General features: G+C 42.5%; 1 long non-coding RNA gene across 1 annotated transcript in view; it reads left to right on the top strand.

Annotated features, from left to right (window-relative positions):
- The window catches only part of LOC309487064, a 419,730-nt gene that overhangs the window by 243,558 nt on the left and 158,324 nt on the right, over window positions 1-17,848 (top strand). The gene's annotated exons all lie outside the window — the stretch shown is intronic.

Raw genomic sequence — 17,848 nt, 5'->3', positions numbered from 1 at the left:
CAGACTCTAACCTCTCCACAATGGCCAAGACCAGAGAGCTGTGTAAGGACATCAGGGATAAAATTGTAGACCTGCACAAGGCTGTGATGGGCTACAGGACAATAGGCAAGCAGCTTGGTGAGAAGGCAACAACTGTTGGTGCAATTATTAGAAAATGGAAGAAGTTCAAGATGACGGTCAATCTCCCTCGGTCTGGGGCACCATGCAAGATCTCACCTCGTGGGGCATCAGTGATCATGAGGAAGGTGAGGGATCAGCCCAGAACTACACGGCAGGACCTGGTCAATGACCTGAAGAGAGCTGGGACCACAGTCTCAAAGAAAACCATTAGTAACACACTACGCCGTCATGGATTAAAATCCTGCAGCGCACGCAAGGTCCCCCTGCTCAAGCCAGCGCATGTCCAGGCCCATCTGAAGTTTTCCAATGACCATCTGGATGATCCAGAGGAGGAATGGGAGAAGGTCATGTGGTCTGATGAGACAAAAATAGAGCTTTTTGGTCTAAACTCCACTCGCCGTGTTTGGAGAAGAAGAAGGATGAGTACAACCCCAAGAACACCATCCCAACCGTGAAGCATGGAGGTGGAAACATCATTCTTTGGGGATGCTTTTCTTCAAAGGGGACAGGACGACTGCACCGTATTGAGGGATGGATGGATGGGGCCATGTATCGTGAGATCTTGTACCTTCCCTCAGTAAGAGCATTGAAGATGGGTTGTGGCTGGGTCTTCCAGCATGACAACGACCCGAACCACAAAGCCAGGGCAACTAAGGAGTGGATCCGTAAGAAGCATCTCAAGGTCCTGGAGTGGCCTAGCCAGTCTCCAGACCTGAACCCAATAGAAAATCTTTGGAGTGAGCTGAAAGTCCGTATTGCCCGGCGACAGCCCCGAAACTTGCAGGATCTGGAGAAGGTCTGTATGGAGGAGTGGGCCAAAATCCCTGCTGCAGTGTGTGTAAACCTGGTCAAGAACTACAGGAAACGTATGATCTCTGTAATTGCAAACAAAGATTTCTGTACCAAATATTAATTTCTGCTTTTCTGATGTATCAAATACTTATGTCATGCAATAAAATGCAAATTAATTACTTAAAAATCATACAATGTGATTTTCTGGATTTTTGTTTTAGATTCCGTCACTCACAGTTGAAGTGTACCTTTGATAAAAATGACAGACTTCTACATGCTTTGTAAGTGGGAAAACCTGCAAAATCGGCAGTGTATCAAATACTTGTTCTCCTCACTGTATATATATATATATATATATATATATATATATATATATATATATACCACATGGAAAATACTTTCTTTTAGTATATATAAAAGAATATATATATATATATATATATATATATATATATATATATATATATATATATACATATATTTTGAGTATATATAAAGTATATACTCAAAAATGTACACATTCATATTTTATTATTTTTCTCCCTTTATTTAGAACTTCTGGGCAAATGTTTGATTAAGAATGTAGAAATATAAAATATGAATGAAATATAAAACAGTTTTCAAAATCAAATAATGACAGGCCCAACATAAAATATATAAATGATATATAAAATGGCAAATGTAAACATTGTACTTTCAAGTTTAAAATGTAGCAGCAATCAGGGCTCTGAATCAATGAACGAAAACAAACGAACAAAACGGAAACAAAATCAAATTGAATCATTCTGAACAGACACACTTATTTGAAATGTCCATTAACCAGTTATTAACATTATTTTATCATTCTGTTAAATATTTTAATATGGCAGTCAACCAATCACAAATTCAAATAGTACAGACTGTGCAAATGTGATATTGACGGATAGCCAATATCAACGTGATTGAAATGCCCATGCTCAGCTGTCAAGTCATCATAGGTAAGTCGCAATGGAAATGCGCTGGCGTTAGTTTTCCCGAGGATATACTGTATATGTCACCAAATGTCAAACAATTAGGCCTACATTTCAGTGAAAATGAATAGCAGGTAATATGCAACTTTTTTTTTTTGAAACCAGCGAAAATTGCAGGAAAGCGTACACAACGTCACACCACACACTTAAAGCGCCTCTGTGAACAGAGGAAACAGAATACAACTAAATATATAAAACTAATATATAGGCCTATACGCAAAATGTAAGCTATTCACTTAAATAATTACAGATGAACAAAACGAAAGGAAACATTTTGCTGACCTTGGTTTATGCGCGGGGTTCACGGAAAGGAAACCGAGACGGCAGAAAACGGCATTGTGCTTGTTTCTGTATTTTACAAAAGCTTTAATAATTTTTTGCTTCTATCTGTATGGCCATAAATTACGGAGTAACAGGTTCCTCAGAAGGACAAAAATTCCTGTGAACGCACCGACGCCTCACACGCGCACGCATTCTAGCATTACTAACTTGACATCGCAACATGTTCATTATCAAAATAAAATAGTCAACCAAACATATAGAAAGTTAACCAAACCATGTCCATGCTACAGAGGTAGCCCCTCGTTAAGGATTAGCCCCTCCTCGGTTTGTCTTGGCTGGTCCTTCTCCTGCTCGGAGCCACCCGGTTCTGTCTCTCCTTCACTCGCCATGTAATTCACATTTCTGCCTGCATCCCTTAGAGAATTTAAATATTGCGCCTTACTCGTGGTCAACCACTTATCGTAAAGAATTCCCTTCTCACGGGCAAATTCTATGAACGTTTGCTGTGCTGTTTTCTTCTGGTTTCGAATTCGCTGTCGATAAGCTTTGGGCACTAACTCATAAGCACTGAGAATAGCGTTCTTCGCAGTCTCATTGTAACGTTACGGCTGAAACATAGGAGGAAGCAGGATCCACGTGCAGTACACTTTATTTAACCCTCTGGGGTCTAAGGTGTTTTTGGGGTCCTTGAGATGTTCTGACATGCCCTGACATTTGTGCTTTTTTCAGTTGTTTATAAACATATTAATGGCAAAGGTGTAATTACACTCTATTTAGCACAAACAGGGCTACCATAATATGTGAGCAACATGTATGTACATGTTTGTATTTTTGAGAGAATAATGTTTATGCATGGTTATTGAAAAAACTAAAAATGAAAGTTTCTGAAATAAGCCCACAAAACACATACTAAATATGTGTCCATAAGACTTCTGAATAATGCATTTTGTCGCCTAGAGTTTTTTCTTCAAAATGATGTGAAAATCATCCTGCCTAATCATTCACATAAAACAATACATTGATTTAAATTTTGTAAGACACTTTTTTTTTGGAAAGGCAATATGCGTTGCCTTTGGGCGTTTACGCCGTGGGCGTAAACGATCCAACACCATCATGAATATTGAGTGGTTCACACCTGAGAAGTTCACACCCATAATTAGCCTTTCATCAGGTGTGTCACTGAGCCACAAGAAAGAATGCAAGGACAATATATATATAAATATATATATATATATATATATATATATATATATATATATATATATATATATATACAAATTGGTTCACAGTTGGAAACAGAGTTGTTGTTTTTTTTACAAATTGTGCTTGCAAATTGTATAATATCCAAGGTAAACATTTCTAGTAATAGTGCAGTTAATTGTTCTCACTGTATTTTCAGAAAGTTTTGGAATATATTATCTACCCAAATGTGTCACTAATAAAGCACAATAAAAATTATTTAAAGAGAAGGCTTATATTGACCTTTTAAGATTTTGTTTACATCTATCCTTGTATATATATATATATATATATATATATATTTGCTATTTTATTTAAAAGGTTATACAATTACAACAACAATTAAAATGTTAACAATATTTCCAGTGTAATCTTTCTTTGTAAAAACTAAAGTTATCATATGTACATCTCTGTATAGCAATAGAGTTTGGTAAAAGCTGTTCATTCATTCACACACAAAAATGCGATTCATATTTAAAAAGTATTTTTGCCAGCTGTAGCTACACAACAGCGCGCATCTGTGCGTTCATTCATTCACACACAGAAACGCGATTCATATTTAAACAGTATTTTTGCGTGTACAGACACTTGCGATTAGAACAAAGCAAATATTGTACTGACCTATTCCTCAGCTGGATCCGTCGCTCCTCGAAATGAAACTTCCAGCACTTCTGAGGTAAATTTTCCAGGATTATTATTAAGATAGTATTATTCCTCACAGCGTCGTAAAGTACACGAGTCTGAAAGTGAACTCGCGGTGTGTGTTATCCAGCTGATGTGGGCATTTCACAGGTTTGTATCGCCTCAGATAATTTGCGTTTGAATAGCGCGCGCTCTCCGTGGGCGGGGTCACATTAAAACTTAATGAGATGAGAACGACTGACATCTCTCTCTTTTCATACATATTACATAAACTGAGAATATTTGTTTTTTGTATAAAAATTACTTCATTTAAAAGAAGAGAATTTAAGCTTCATGCCTGTGTGTCTGTGTGACTGTTTGACTGAGTATTCGCTGAGTTACAGTTCATTTTCGGACGCGTTTCAGAATGGACTACACTGACAGAGAGTAGGCAGAACTCACATAATGTTTATTTTTCTTTATTTGGCAAAAAGCACAACACTTTGTTTTTATTATGAGTATACACAAAAAAAATGCACACTTAACAGGATCGATTGATGTATGAAACTTGTTTGTAAGATCAAAGTCAACAGAGTATTTTGAGTCTCTCTTGCACTGATAATAAAAAAAGCGAGCCTATCGCGCCGGCGTGATAGCCGACCTCAGGGGGTAAAACAAATTTATTTATAAAGCACATTTCCAAGCAGTCATTACTGCCACAAAGTGCTGTACAGAAATTCATACCAAACATAAAACATATTAATTAATCAAAAAGAGAAATTACATAGGCAAAATGTCCCAATAAAAATAATAATAGTTAAAACACTTGTAGACATTTTTACAATCAAACATCACAACGTTACAGCTCATATTGTATTAAAAGATTTATCAAAAAGATGAGTCTTTAAAAGCGATTTAAATGACTCAATAGAGCTAGCTTCCTTAATATTAAGGGGAAGAGCATTCCATAGCTTAGGTCCTGCAACAGAAAATTTTCTGTCTCCTCTGGTTCTCTTACGAGAGGTCTCTCGTACTGCGTAAGATATCTTACGCTAGGGGAAAATCCTTTTTCCACGAGATATTGAAGCCAAAAATTATCCTTAATTTTGTAATAATGCAAAACCCTTGCGGCAGCATGCAGACATAGGCGAGGCAGCTCGCGCGCCTATTGGCTGCTCTGCGGCAACTGCAGCAGCCTATCGAGCGAGGCCTGGCGTGACGCCAGACCCAATCAGGGCACTTCGCGCCAGCTGCGTCACGTCCCGCCGAAATGGGCGTGGTCTAGGCCTATAAATACCGCTCGCAGGCAGCTATTATCTGATTTTTCATCCTTCAAGCGAAGCACACGCATCGCTGGAGCTGGAGAAGAAGCCGCGCCGTCTGAGAGAGAGCACCTTCAGCGGGACGAGTCACTGAAGTCGCTGGCCGCGCCACCTTCCTGCCTTCCCGCCGCCGCGACACACATTCTAAAAGAGCTAGCGTCTTTTTAAAGATGCCTTCCTGCGGCTCGTGCAGAGCCACACTCAGCGACGGGGACCGCCACGTGGTTTGCGTTTCCTGCCTGGGTGAGGAACATGCATTTCTCGCGCTCGCTGACGGCGGCTGCCCTCACTGCGAGCTGATGGCAATGGCGACTCTGAGGACTCGCCTAGCCTTCTTCACTGAGACTGCTCCCCCGCCCGCCGCGGCGTCGCGCCGTAAAAAGCGCCGTGCCCAGCGGGCCCCGGAACCCTCCCTCAGCCGCCAAAGCTCGCCGGTTCGCCCGCTTGCTTCCCCGGCTTCGTCAGCCTCGCTTCCTGACGGACAGCGGCCGCTGTCTGCCGCCGCTTCCGTTGACATCGTGGATGAGGAAGCCCTGCTGGGAGAGGATGATTCCTGCTCTATCCTGGCGTCAGGCAGTGAGGATTGGGCGGGCTCTGAGGACCCCACGCCCCCTGCCCGCACGTCGTCAGGCAAGAGAGCGTCCATCGAGACGGAGCTCATGCGAGTACTCGCACAGGCCGCGGCGAGCCTCGGCCTCGAGTGGTCTTCGCCTGAGCAGCCCGCTCACAACCGGCTGGATGGACTTTTCCTGCCTGGGGAGCGCGCTTCGCCTGCGTCCAGACCGGCGCCTTTTCTTCCTGAGTTACACGAAGAAGTCGCCAAGTCCTGGAACTATTCGGCTAGAGTGCGTCCTGCTGTTTCTTTGGCATTCTCCGCTGTTGACGATGCCAAGAACAAAGGATACCTTTCGCTGCCGCCGGTCGAAGAGGCGATAGCGGCCCACTTATGCCCGCCCTCCGCTGGACGGCGTGCTAAGCCGGCCCTACCCTCTAAAGCTTGCCGCACGACGTCAAGCCTGCTCCGCCGTGCTTTCTCCGCCGCCGGGCAAGCTGCGTCAGCGCTGCACACCATGGCAACGCTTCAGATCTTCCAGGCCGATCTCCTCCGTAAGCTGGATGAGGAAGGACCTGACGCGATCTGCGTGCCGGACTTAAGGAGTGCCACGGACCTCGCTCTCCGTGCTACTAAGTCTGCAGCGCAAGCCATTGGACGGAATATGGCCTCTCTCACCGTGACTGAGAGACATCTTTGGCTGACGCTCTCGGAAATGGCCGAGTCTGAGCGCACCGCGTTCCTCGACGCCCCGCTTTCCGCCACAGGCCTCTTTGGATCCTCCGTCAAGGATTTTGCGGAGAGATTCGCAGAGGTACAAAAAGCGTCACAGGCTATGAAGCACTTCCTCCCGAAGCGCTCCAGCTCTGCAGCAGGCCGTGCGAAACCGTCTGCTCAGAGCTCACAGCCACAGCCACCGTCCACTGCCTCCACTTCACAGCGCCGCCAGGCCCGAAGCGCGAGACCGCGCTCCCGCTCATCCGGTCGCCGCCCCGCCGTGCGTGGCCCGCGACCTAGGATTACGGTGAAGCCCGAGGCCCCGAAGTCGTCCTAGCACAGCTAGGAAAACGACGGTGTTTAAGTCCCGCTGCGGCCAGACTCACACCAAAGCTATTCGCTCGTCCAGTTCCAGCAAATGTGACTGTTCCAGTGTTTTCTGCAGCCAACAAGTCGGTTCTGTCACCCGCTTGCCTACACACAAATGCCATTTCACGGCTACCCAGATAAATCCCCAAAAGAGTGTATTTTCTGGTGTCCCGGCCACGGCCGATGGTGTTTCATGTGTAGTAAGAATGCCCACTGCCCAGTGCCCATCCCTACACACAAGCACAGCCTGTCACACAGGGCTCCCGCACATAAAACCGACTCAGATCGGTTGCGCTTCAAACATGGTGAATGTGCCCACTACCCAGTGCCCACTAACACCGCGTTATGCATGTCTCACGGTTTCTGTAAAAACGAAACCAACGTGCACTCGCTTCACGCAAGCGAACGATGCTTTCGGTGTGATAAATGTGCCCGCTGTCCCGCGCCCACATCCACACATAGACATGACAGTTCCCACGGGAACCGCCCAGCCCTCCCCCTCGCGGTTGACCACCGCAGAGGAGTCGAGCGCGGGCAATCTGCCCGCTGTTATCAGCGCGCCCCATGCCTCAAATGTCACGAGCGCGATGCTTGTGTTGCAGCACGCCGAAGCTTCTCCATCGCTGAACGAGCGGAGCGCGCTTCGTATTCAACCCCTAGCTATCCATGCAGACGCATGGGCAAAGCTGCCCGGGGTTTCGAAGTGGGTGCTGAACATTATAAAAAGAGGCTATTCGCTGCAGTTTCGCCGACGCCCTCGCCGCAATGTGGCGCGCGTCGAGACCACTGTAAAAACAGAAGTAGCACATTTACTTCGAGCCGAAGTGGCGAAACTATTGAGCAAAGGGGCCATAGAGCCTCTCTCTCAAGTTCAGAGCGAAGGAGGGCTATACAGCAGATACTTCCTGGTACCGAAAAAAGACGGGGGTCTCAGACCCATACTAGATCTAAGGCAACTGAACAAAGTGCTTGTGAAGCGACAGTTCAGGATGCTCACGACCAGACAAATCCTTGTGAAGATTCGCCAAGGAGATTGGTTTGTGTCAATAGATCTGAAAGACGCGTATTTTCAAATACAGATAGCGTCACGTCACAGGCGATATTTGAGATTCGCCTTCGAGGGCCAGGCATATCAGTACACAGTCCTGCCGTTCGGTTTGTCCCTGGCACCCCGTACATTTACGAAGTGCATGGATGCGGCGCTCGCACCCCTCAGAATGAGAGGCATGCGAGTGCTGAACTATTTGGAAGATTGGCTGTGCTCATAGAACACACAACCATTTTACTCGATCACCTCGAGGATTTGGGTCTCAGTGTCAATTGGGCGAAGAGCTCTCTGTTACCCAGTCAGAAGATATCTTTCCTGGGCACAGAATTGGACTCGCTGTCCATGATAGCGCGACTATCACCACAGCGCGCGGTAGACATTCAACCAATGTGGTGTGTCACCCACAGACTGTGGTGTGACGGAGGTGCTTTCCTTCCTACAAGAGCTGTTGGATGAGGGCAGGGCCCCCTCCACGCTCAAAGTTTATGTGGCGGCTATAGCAGCGTTCTCAGAAACAACGCTTGGTCAGTCAATAGGAAGGAACGATTTAGTCATCCGCTTCCTTAGAGGGGCTAAGAGACTGAATCCTCCCAGACCTCCCTCAGTCCCCGTATGGGACCTTTCTACGGTTCTGGAAGCCATGAAAGGTGCGCCATTTGAGCCTTTACAGTCAATCGATTTGAAACACCTGTCTTTCAAGACGGTGTTTTTGCTGGCTCTCGCTTCAGTGAAGCGCATAGGGGATCTACACGCGCTCTCTGTGAGCGCGGCGTGCATGGAGTTTGGGCCTAATGACTCAAAAGTTATACTCAAACCTAAGCATATGTTCCAAAATCCCTCAACACACCGTTTAGGGCGCAGGTTATCTCCCTGTCAGCCCTACCGGTCCCTGATGAGGAAAGAGACGCGAGCCTCCTTTGCCCAGTCAGGGCATTACGAGCTTATGTGTCTCGCTCGTCTGGTTTCAGATTGGTTGGACCATCTTTAACAAATCTGAAAGCGATATTGGGATAAAATTTTCAAATATGCCTAAGAATAACGGTGTAACACTGGGATCTGGTGCAGTACAACATGTTAATGCCCTAATACTGGACACCTTATCAGTAAAAAAATCACAGAATCGGTCACACAAAATGGTGCTAGGAATAATGCCGATGTGTTCAGGAGGGTTAATTATCCTATTTAGTACATTAAAAAGGACTTGGGGTTTATGACAGTTGTTTAGCACAAGGTTCGACATGTACTGGGTCTTTGCCGCTTTAACAGCAGACTGGTATTTGGACAAGCAATTCCTTAAAATCTCCAGAGCTTGTCTTTCCTCCATTTCCTCTCAGCACATCTACATTCCCTTCTGAGAGCACGAGTAATGTCATTTTCTCATGGCTCTCTATTTAAATTAGCCTTCTTGCTCTTTAGCGGTGCTACTGAGTCAAGAATTTCAGTACACGTAGAGTCAAATAAAGCCACCAACTCCTCAATGTCCTTGAATGAAGAAATATCTCGAGACACTACTGGAAAGGTGTCAAATGCTGCAGCAAATAATGAAGCCGTAGATGAATTAATTATGCGCCGCTGACTCATAGGGAAGCACGACTTGCTTTGAGAGCACGGCAAAGAGACAGTAAATAAAACTGGCATATGATCAGAAATACCTGCATCTGAAATATCCTTTATGGACACATTTAAATTGTGTGACAGTACCAGATCGAGAGAATGGCCCTTGTTGTGAGTCGGGCCATTCACCGATTGAGTGAGGTTAAAAGAATCCAAAATGTTTAAAAAATCCTTGACCAAAGGCTTAGAAGCACAACAAACATGAATATTAAAATCACCAACAATTAAGAAATGATTGTAGGTTAGAGCAATGCCAGCCACAAACGCCGAAAAGTCGTTAATAAATTCCTTGTTAATTTTTGGAGGGCGATAAATGAGTGCACATGCCACTGATCCATGTAGTTTAAGTTTGAGTTCAAAAAGTTGGAGCTCAAAGCTCTTATATTGATTACATGGAGTTTTTTTACAGTTCAGGCTGGATTTAAAAATTGTCGCTAGGCCTCCACCTTTACCCGTTGTTCTAGAACAGCTAAAGAAAGAGCATGACGGAGGAAGGAGCTCTGAGAAGGGGAATAACTCACCGGGTTGGACCCACGTCTCCGAAAGAAGCATACAGTCAAGCTCCCGGGATCGAAAAAAGTAATTTAACATAAAAGTCTTGTTAGACAATGATCTAACATTAATCAGTGCCAAATTAAGAACAGTGTCCTGTGTGTGTGGTAGTTTGGCTCGAGCCAATGAACGGAGATTCATGAGATCCACGCCGCGCTTGGCCGTTTGTGAACGCCGGGGAACAAATTCCTCCACTGGCATACGCAGCTGATCCACAGCGATGACCGCTTCAGGTTGTATCGGGAGTAGCCACCTCCTCTTGAGGTCCAAAGAAGGACAGACAGTTGGTAAGAAGAAGTCGTGTTGAAATCCCGGTCCATTTTTCCGCGTGGACCGTAGATATGCTCTCGCTCTTGCAACCACACCACCTCGCTTTCTCCGCCTTCTATGGCGTTTCCTCCGCGAAGCTGTACTGGAGGTAAGCTGCACATACGCCGGCAGAGCTGGGAGTGTAGAAGGGAGTGCATCCGAGGACTGATTCCCATAACTAACATTCGTTGTCCAGACAGCATGTTGATCACGAATAGAAAAAAGAGTTTGGCGATCGTATACAAACAGAGCTGTGACATTTTGATAACTTAAACTAATAATAACACACAATAAACAAAATAAAACCGGGAGACGCTGCGCCGTGCACACTGCTGGCGCCATCTTTTCCGACTTTTCCGAGTGACTAGGAACAGGCTCAGCCTCACGAACAGGCGGCGTGGCAGCGGCCATTTTGTCCAGAGACTCAGGCGGCGTGGCAGCGGCCATCTTGTCCGAGGGCTCAGGCGACGTGGCGGCGGCCATCTTGTCCGGAGACACAGGCATAGCGGCAGCCATCTTGTCCGGAGACACAGGCGTGGAGTCGGCCATCTTGTCCAGAGACACTGGCGTGGCTGACCTGATGTGAACAGTTTCTGGCGGGGAAGGCATGATGTGAAGAAGCTCAGGCTCGGCAGGCCTGAGGTGAGGAGGCTCAGGCTCGGCAGGCCTGACGTGAAGAAGTTCAGACTTGGCAGGCATGACGTGAGCAGTCTCAGGCTCGGCAGGACTGACGTGAAGAGACTCAGACTTGGCAGGTACTGTGGGGTTGCGGGTCTCCTTGTCCGCCAAACCCACAGTAAAAGTTGAGCCGCTCAGTTGCAGGGCTCAAGTCAATATACAATTCTAAAGTCCAATGTGGATTGTGCAGTGGCATGGTTGAACCGAGCGGCTCAGATAGCCCCCCTCTAAAAAAAAATCATGAGGGATACAGAGTTCATCAAAGTCAAATTTGCCAGTTCGATAAAGTCTCTCACATACTCCTCAATAGGACGTTTTCCTTGACGGAGACGCATGATCCTCGCTGCGGGATTCATTACGTTGAGTTCTTCTGTAACATTATGGTTGAAACATAGGAGGAATCAGGATCCACGTGTAGCACACTTTATTTAAACAAACTCAAAACTTGACAAAGACAGACTCAGACTAGGGAACAGGACTCGGGAATAGAACAACCAACATATAACATCAGGAACTCACAAAGACTGAAACTAGACACAGGGCTTAAATACACAGGCAAACAAGCTAAACAAGATAACAAGGGGGCGTGGCTAATTAAAAACACCTGGGGAGACTAATAAACAAGAAAAACTACAAAGGACTACAAAACATTTCACAGGACAGGAAATGACAAAAGTCCACACAGGACAAGGGGAACACAAGACATGAATCAAAACACTCATATTGCAAGCTATCCTCTACCGGTAGTGCTGAAATAACCGCCTGAGCTTTTCTCGACCAACCTACATTGTAATAAAAGAGACCATACCTCTTTTGGCCATCGAAGTGCGGATGCTAGGCGCTCAAACGCTGAAAAATAGGTATCCATCTCGGTTTCCCTGAAATGAGGCACCAAAGCTATGTGTTTACTAACATCAAAGGCAGCTGCTGAAACATCACTTGCAACATGTGAGGTAACGACAGGACTAGGCACAACCGAGCCAGAGATAACTTTCCTTGACTCCAACTCAATTTGTCTAAATGTCACCTGTATTTCAGCCTCAATTTCTAAGCTTTGCGACCTTGAGACGCAGCTCCATCTCGGCCTTACGTGTCTCTGCCCGCTCCTGCGCTTCTATCTGCATACGGGCGATTCGGACCTTAAGCCGCACATCGCCACTAGACCCACTGGAAGGCGGAGAGAAAGGATAAAAGGGCGGCAAGGCAGCTTTGGTCTCGGCCTCGACCTCGGAAGCCTTGCTCAGCGCCTTCTCCGACGTAACAGGGCTATTTGGACACGACACGGCTGGCCTCCTCACCATCCGCATCTGTCAACACAAGCACATGAAGTTCAACCAGCCATTGATGAATAACACTCTTAAAACTTTTCTTTAGAGCTTGTCTCACCACAGAGATCCCATAGTGGTCATCGATTTTTAACAAATCATCCTTCCTACACTCGTCAAATATGTCTGAAGTTGGTTTAACATATAAATGACTGTAAATCAAATGTACTCATAACTTCAACAATCACGCCACTGTCACTATATTCGTGGGTACTGTACACAAGCGTTTCCTTTTTGTTACTGAAAAATCCAGCATAAAGATATACACACACAAAAAATATAAATAACTGGGAAGAATCCAATTGTTTAGATCCCGGACGAGCCCCCATATGTTACGTCCCTTAGATTTGTTTTATATTTGGCTAGGGGTAAGGGAGTATAACATTTAAATAAAGAGGTGTGTGTAACTCAATATGAAGGACAGGGCAATAAAAGGAAAAGATCAACTCAAAAACTCAGCTCAAAATAATTTTTTTTTACAGTGCCAAAAGTGACAGAATGAAGAGAAAATAATATTTACAATATTTACACTGACAATGCGGAAAACAACAACAACACAAATAACAATACCAAACAAAAAATAAACAAAGGTGGAAAGGCGAACTTGAGAGATGCCAAATAAAATAAATAAATAAAACTAAACAAACTAGCTAGGATTAATTCAGCTAAACTAAATACCAAAAGAAAAAAAATTAGAAAAGAAAAGTCTTCAGCGTCAAGACGCCCAAACTAAACAACACTGACTTACCACATAACAAAAACTACAGGGTGTGGCACTCTCCTAAACCTAGTGTGTCTAATACAATCAAGATGTCCTATGTGGTGCGCAATGTATGTCGTGCGATTTGCTTACCTGCTCCTTCCTTCCCAGCCTCCCACACAACGTGATGACTGAATAAGGATGAACAGTATGAAAAACAAAACACCTCACAACCACAGTATGACAATTGGTTAAATCACACGATAAACACAAAGAATCAGCGACGCGACAACAAGCCAAACAAAGTTAAAAGCCAAAGTGAGCAAAAAGCTGGGGAGGTGGAAGAGATACGGGTATGTGAGGAAGGCGGCATAATGTGATTGGTTGGGTGAACCGGGACGTCATCATCCTTCAGGAAGACTGACAGGCTGTAGATCGATCCAATGAACATCTGAAACACACACACCCAACAACAACAAAAAAAAACTACCCACATATACCCCTATTGCAAGTTGCAACACTCTTAATACGTACAGCGTACGTAACAACGGTATAATGACAAAAATTTCATTTTTGTGTGAAGTAATCCTTTAAGGTTTGTCAGCATAACTGCCTGTAACTTGTCAGTTATCACATTTTGGTCAGAACACATTTAGAGTTTGTAGCCAACATCTTTGAATGATCAATAAAGCGTGCACATTTCAGTTTATTAAAGCAGCCTAGTGATAAAACATGCTGCAGCAGTAAATGGATCTTTATTGAGTCTGCAGATTAGTAGAATTTATTTTTATTTGACTATGACTGGTCTTTTGTGAAGAGAGGTTGGAAATTTAAGCTGCTTTCCATTAAATTATTTAAGCATACGAAATGATTCTGAAAGTTAAGGAGGCCAGAATTGTTTGAAGATTAGCCTACTTGATCCTCACTGTTCCTGGCGACATCATTTTAGACACAAAGTCTTGGGGATGAGAACAGGAAGATTGTGCAGGCATATGCTGATTGTAGTTTCAATTAAATTCCAACGACACTCCTGCATTTATATTAATATAACCTCTGAAGACACTGTAGCGTCTGCTTAAAAACCAGACAATCTGAATCCATTAACAACAGAACAGAAATATTTACCACCGCAACTACTAAGCCTGGATGATAAAACTAAAACAATTTATACAGAATTACAGATATGTTTTGCCATTGCACCTACATTTTTCAACATAAAATAAATAATAAAAAAAATACATTTTTTCTGCAATGGCTTAAAAGGCATATTAATTTAAATCAGATGAACGTTATAGCCCATTCTGTTGAATCTGAATGTTTAATGTAATTAGTAAAAAAAAAACAATACAGTAAGTAAAACTATCACTACTACTACTAATAATTAGAAGTAGGTGTAGTATAACACAATTTTGAAATGAAAAGGAAATTCTGGCTTTAATTAACATTTGTTGTCATGTTTCAGTGTGGTTCTTAAGATTATTTACTGATTTTCACATCATCCCATAGGCCTTGTCAGTTTATCCTTCAAATGTGAAGTGAACTATCCTTAAAATATCCTTCACTATATAGAAGAAATATCCTTTACTTTTGAACAGTGTGAGAAACCAACTATAGGATTTCCATTTTAAACATTTTTTTTTTTTTACAATGATGAGACATATGATCAGGCATGCAAATGTTCTGTCTAGCAGAAATGATCTGGATTTTTCAAAGTAAAATACTGCATAGCAGTTATGCTGAGAAGATTTTCTTAAATGCTTATATGGGAAGTCACTTAACCTAGGGCAGAGACTTCACTGGGAGTCATGAGTGTAGAAAGACACATCCATCCTGGTGAACTCAAACTCAGATTGATGTAGCAGAAGTAGGTTGACATGAAAGGGTTGAGTACACCATATCCTCTCAGTAAATGAGAAGAAAAAGCAGCAGCAAGCCCCAAGATTGCGCTTATTTTATGAGATATCTCCTCATTTATCAGAACTGACAAGTGAAATGATGATTTGTTTGGCAGAAAGCTTCTACACCTGATGCCAAAATCCTTTTGTTCATACACTATTTTGAGGAATGGTTTCGCACAGACGCCTCAAAATTCGCTAAAATGCCAGCATAAACACTAGATGTGCTTCAAGCAGACAGACGTTGTATAAAATTCCCTGCACGTCTTTCTCAGAATATTTTAAAGTGATACATTATTCTATATGATATAGTCTGTGTACTAGTCACATTTGTGTCCACATACTAGGTTTCTAACCCAGCACTAGGATCCTCACAAATTACTGCATATCCATGTTTATTGCAGTACCAACAATACTGAAAAACGAATCTTTATGTATGCAAGAAGATATTAATTATTAAGAAGGCCTACTCTGTCATTATCATTCATACTACTAAAATATAATACGCAGAGAAACATGTAGAAAGTAATAATAGACTGTTACTGGTATGCTTTAAAGAATGATCTGATAACACACATCTGGAGTTTATGGTATGTTTATAGTGAACATTCAATCAGTCAGTATATATATATATATATATATATATATATATATATATATATATATATATATATATATAATGAGGACAAGACTGCATCAAACTGTGCCTCACAACTCAAAAAGACTTGCTTCATACAGCCCATGGCTACTGCCTGAATCATTTTATGAAAAATCTCAGAAATAATACTTATTGTTCATCAGGGCCAAACACTTTTCCATCTGTAGATTTCTAAAACAAGAACCCATAAATTCAGTGCAGCACTTTGGCTGAGCGGTTACTCAAGATTTTTAATTATAAATGCTGCGGCTTAATTTTGCATGCTGTAGAGTATGAATGACAGAGAGGCAAACCAGGGTGTCAGACTGTATAAACTCAGAATCTCTACTGGCCAGCCAAAATATGCTGGAGTTTAAATAGAAAAGCACATGTAACTGTCACCGTAAACACATACGCAACAAATTATGCAAAACTTGTGTCTGGGCGAGTTTGCACAATGTTCTGAAAACAAACCAAAAAAGTTGTTGTTGTTGTTGTTGTTGTATTTCAGCATGGCAGATTTTTGTATTCCAAAAAGCAGGATGACCGAGAAGTGAAATAAGAATCGGATTTATGTAAAAATAAAAAACAATTCTCCTGTATTATCATTCTTACACACAGTTTGTATGAATTTTAAAATATATATATATATATATATTTTTTACAAAAACAGTCTGAGTTTGATGCAATGATTTCATGCATTCTTACACTTGCAATAGATGAGCTCTGTTCTAAATACTAGTGCTAGTTGTCTTGCTGTCTATTAGGCATCCTGCTAACTGACACGGAACCTCAGAGCAATAGAGCACTCTATGTGGCCAGCAACTCTGAATGACAAACAAGTAGCGTGACTTACAATGGATTTCAAAAGAGTTATCTGTTGGAATACTTCTAAGCTAACAAAAATCATTTTAATTGGACTGGACTTTTTACTGATATTTTGTAGTATTAAATTAATTATAAGTACATTTCAAATCAGAATTGTTCCTGGTTGGTGCAATGCATTCTGGTCTTGCCTTCTCCACAAAGGATACCGTCAGAAGGCTGTAATACTACAATATTATCTTTTGGCCTTTGGATCTGTGATGCCTTAAAATATTGCCAATATGTGCCTTTTATTGAACTTCATTTTTAAAATCCACTACACTTTTGTCTTGTCATTGTGGTGGCTATGCTCACAAAAAAAAAAAAAAAAAAAAAAAAAAAATCAGAAACTAGCATATTTTAACCAGTTATTCAATCTGTCAGTCAGCTTCTTTGGACCTACGAAAGAGGGGGAAATGTTTGTCTCAGGTAAGTCAAATTGGCAAATTCACAGTGAGAATATTACCAATTGAAATTTGTTTTAAAGATTCTATCATTCCAATTTAAATCCAAGTGTTTCAAAAGCCTTCCAAATGAATGTGTCTTGCCATAACTTTCTAACAGTGATACTGTGGCTTTATGAATGATTGGTGGAAAGTGTAAACAAGATCAGAGGTCAGGTTGTGTGTACACATAATAATGAGTGTTTCGAATTAATGAGGTCCAGAGGTACACTCCTTCACAACATGACACGAACCAAGAAATTGGATGGGTGCCATGCAAATCAAACGTGGACTAAGCAGGAAAAATGGAATATGGGCCACTAATTAGCAATTTCTCTTATTTTCCCAATGAGTCGTTCTGAAAATAGAGCAATCACAGTGAAAGCAAGTGCAAGCTCTTACATTCATGAAGAAGGGTTAGTGAGAGAGAGGGAAACATGGCTAATCTAATGTAGATGTCATCTAATGTAAAGCAAGGCATATATATATATATATATATATATATATATATATATATATATATATATATACACTGTATATATAAACATTTTAGCAAATTGGAAGAAAGTGCAGAGAAGATAATGATCCACTTATTTACACGTGACTGTATGAGGCTGAACCTCACAAAACGTGTCAAACATGTCAAAAACACGTCCCAAAAAGACCCAAAAGACAGTAATACGAAACATTACATTATTTTCATGACAATTAACCACTCCCCTCTCCGCCATTTGTCATTGCCACAATGTAATAAAAAA

This window comes from Leuciscus leuciscus (assembly GCF_965113295.1).
Source record: "Leuciscus leuciscus genome assembly, chromosome: 22".
Taxonomy (NCBI): Eukaryota; Metazoa; Chordata; class Actinopteri; order Cypriniformes; family Leuciscidae; genus Leuciscus; species Leuciscus leuciscus.
The sequence above is the reverse complement of the archived record's forward strand: the minus strand, read 5'-3'. Positions and strand labels throughout refer to the sequence as shown.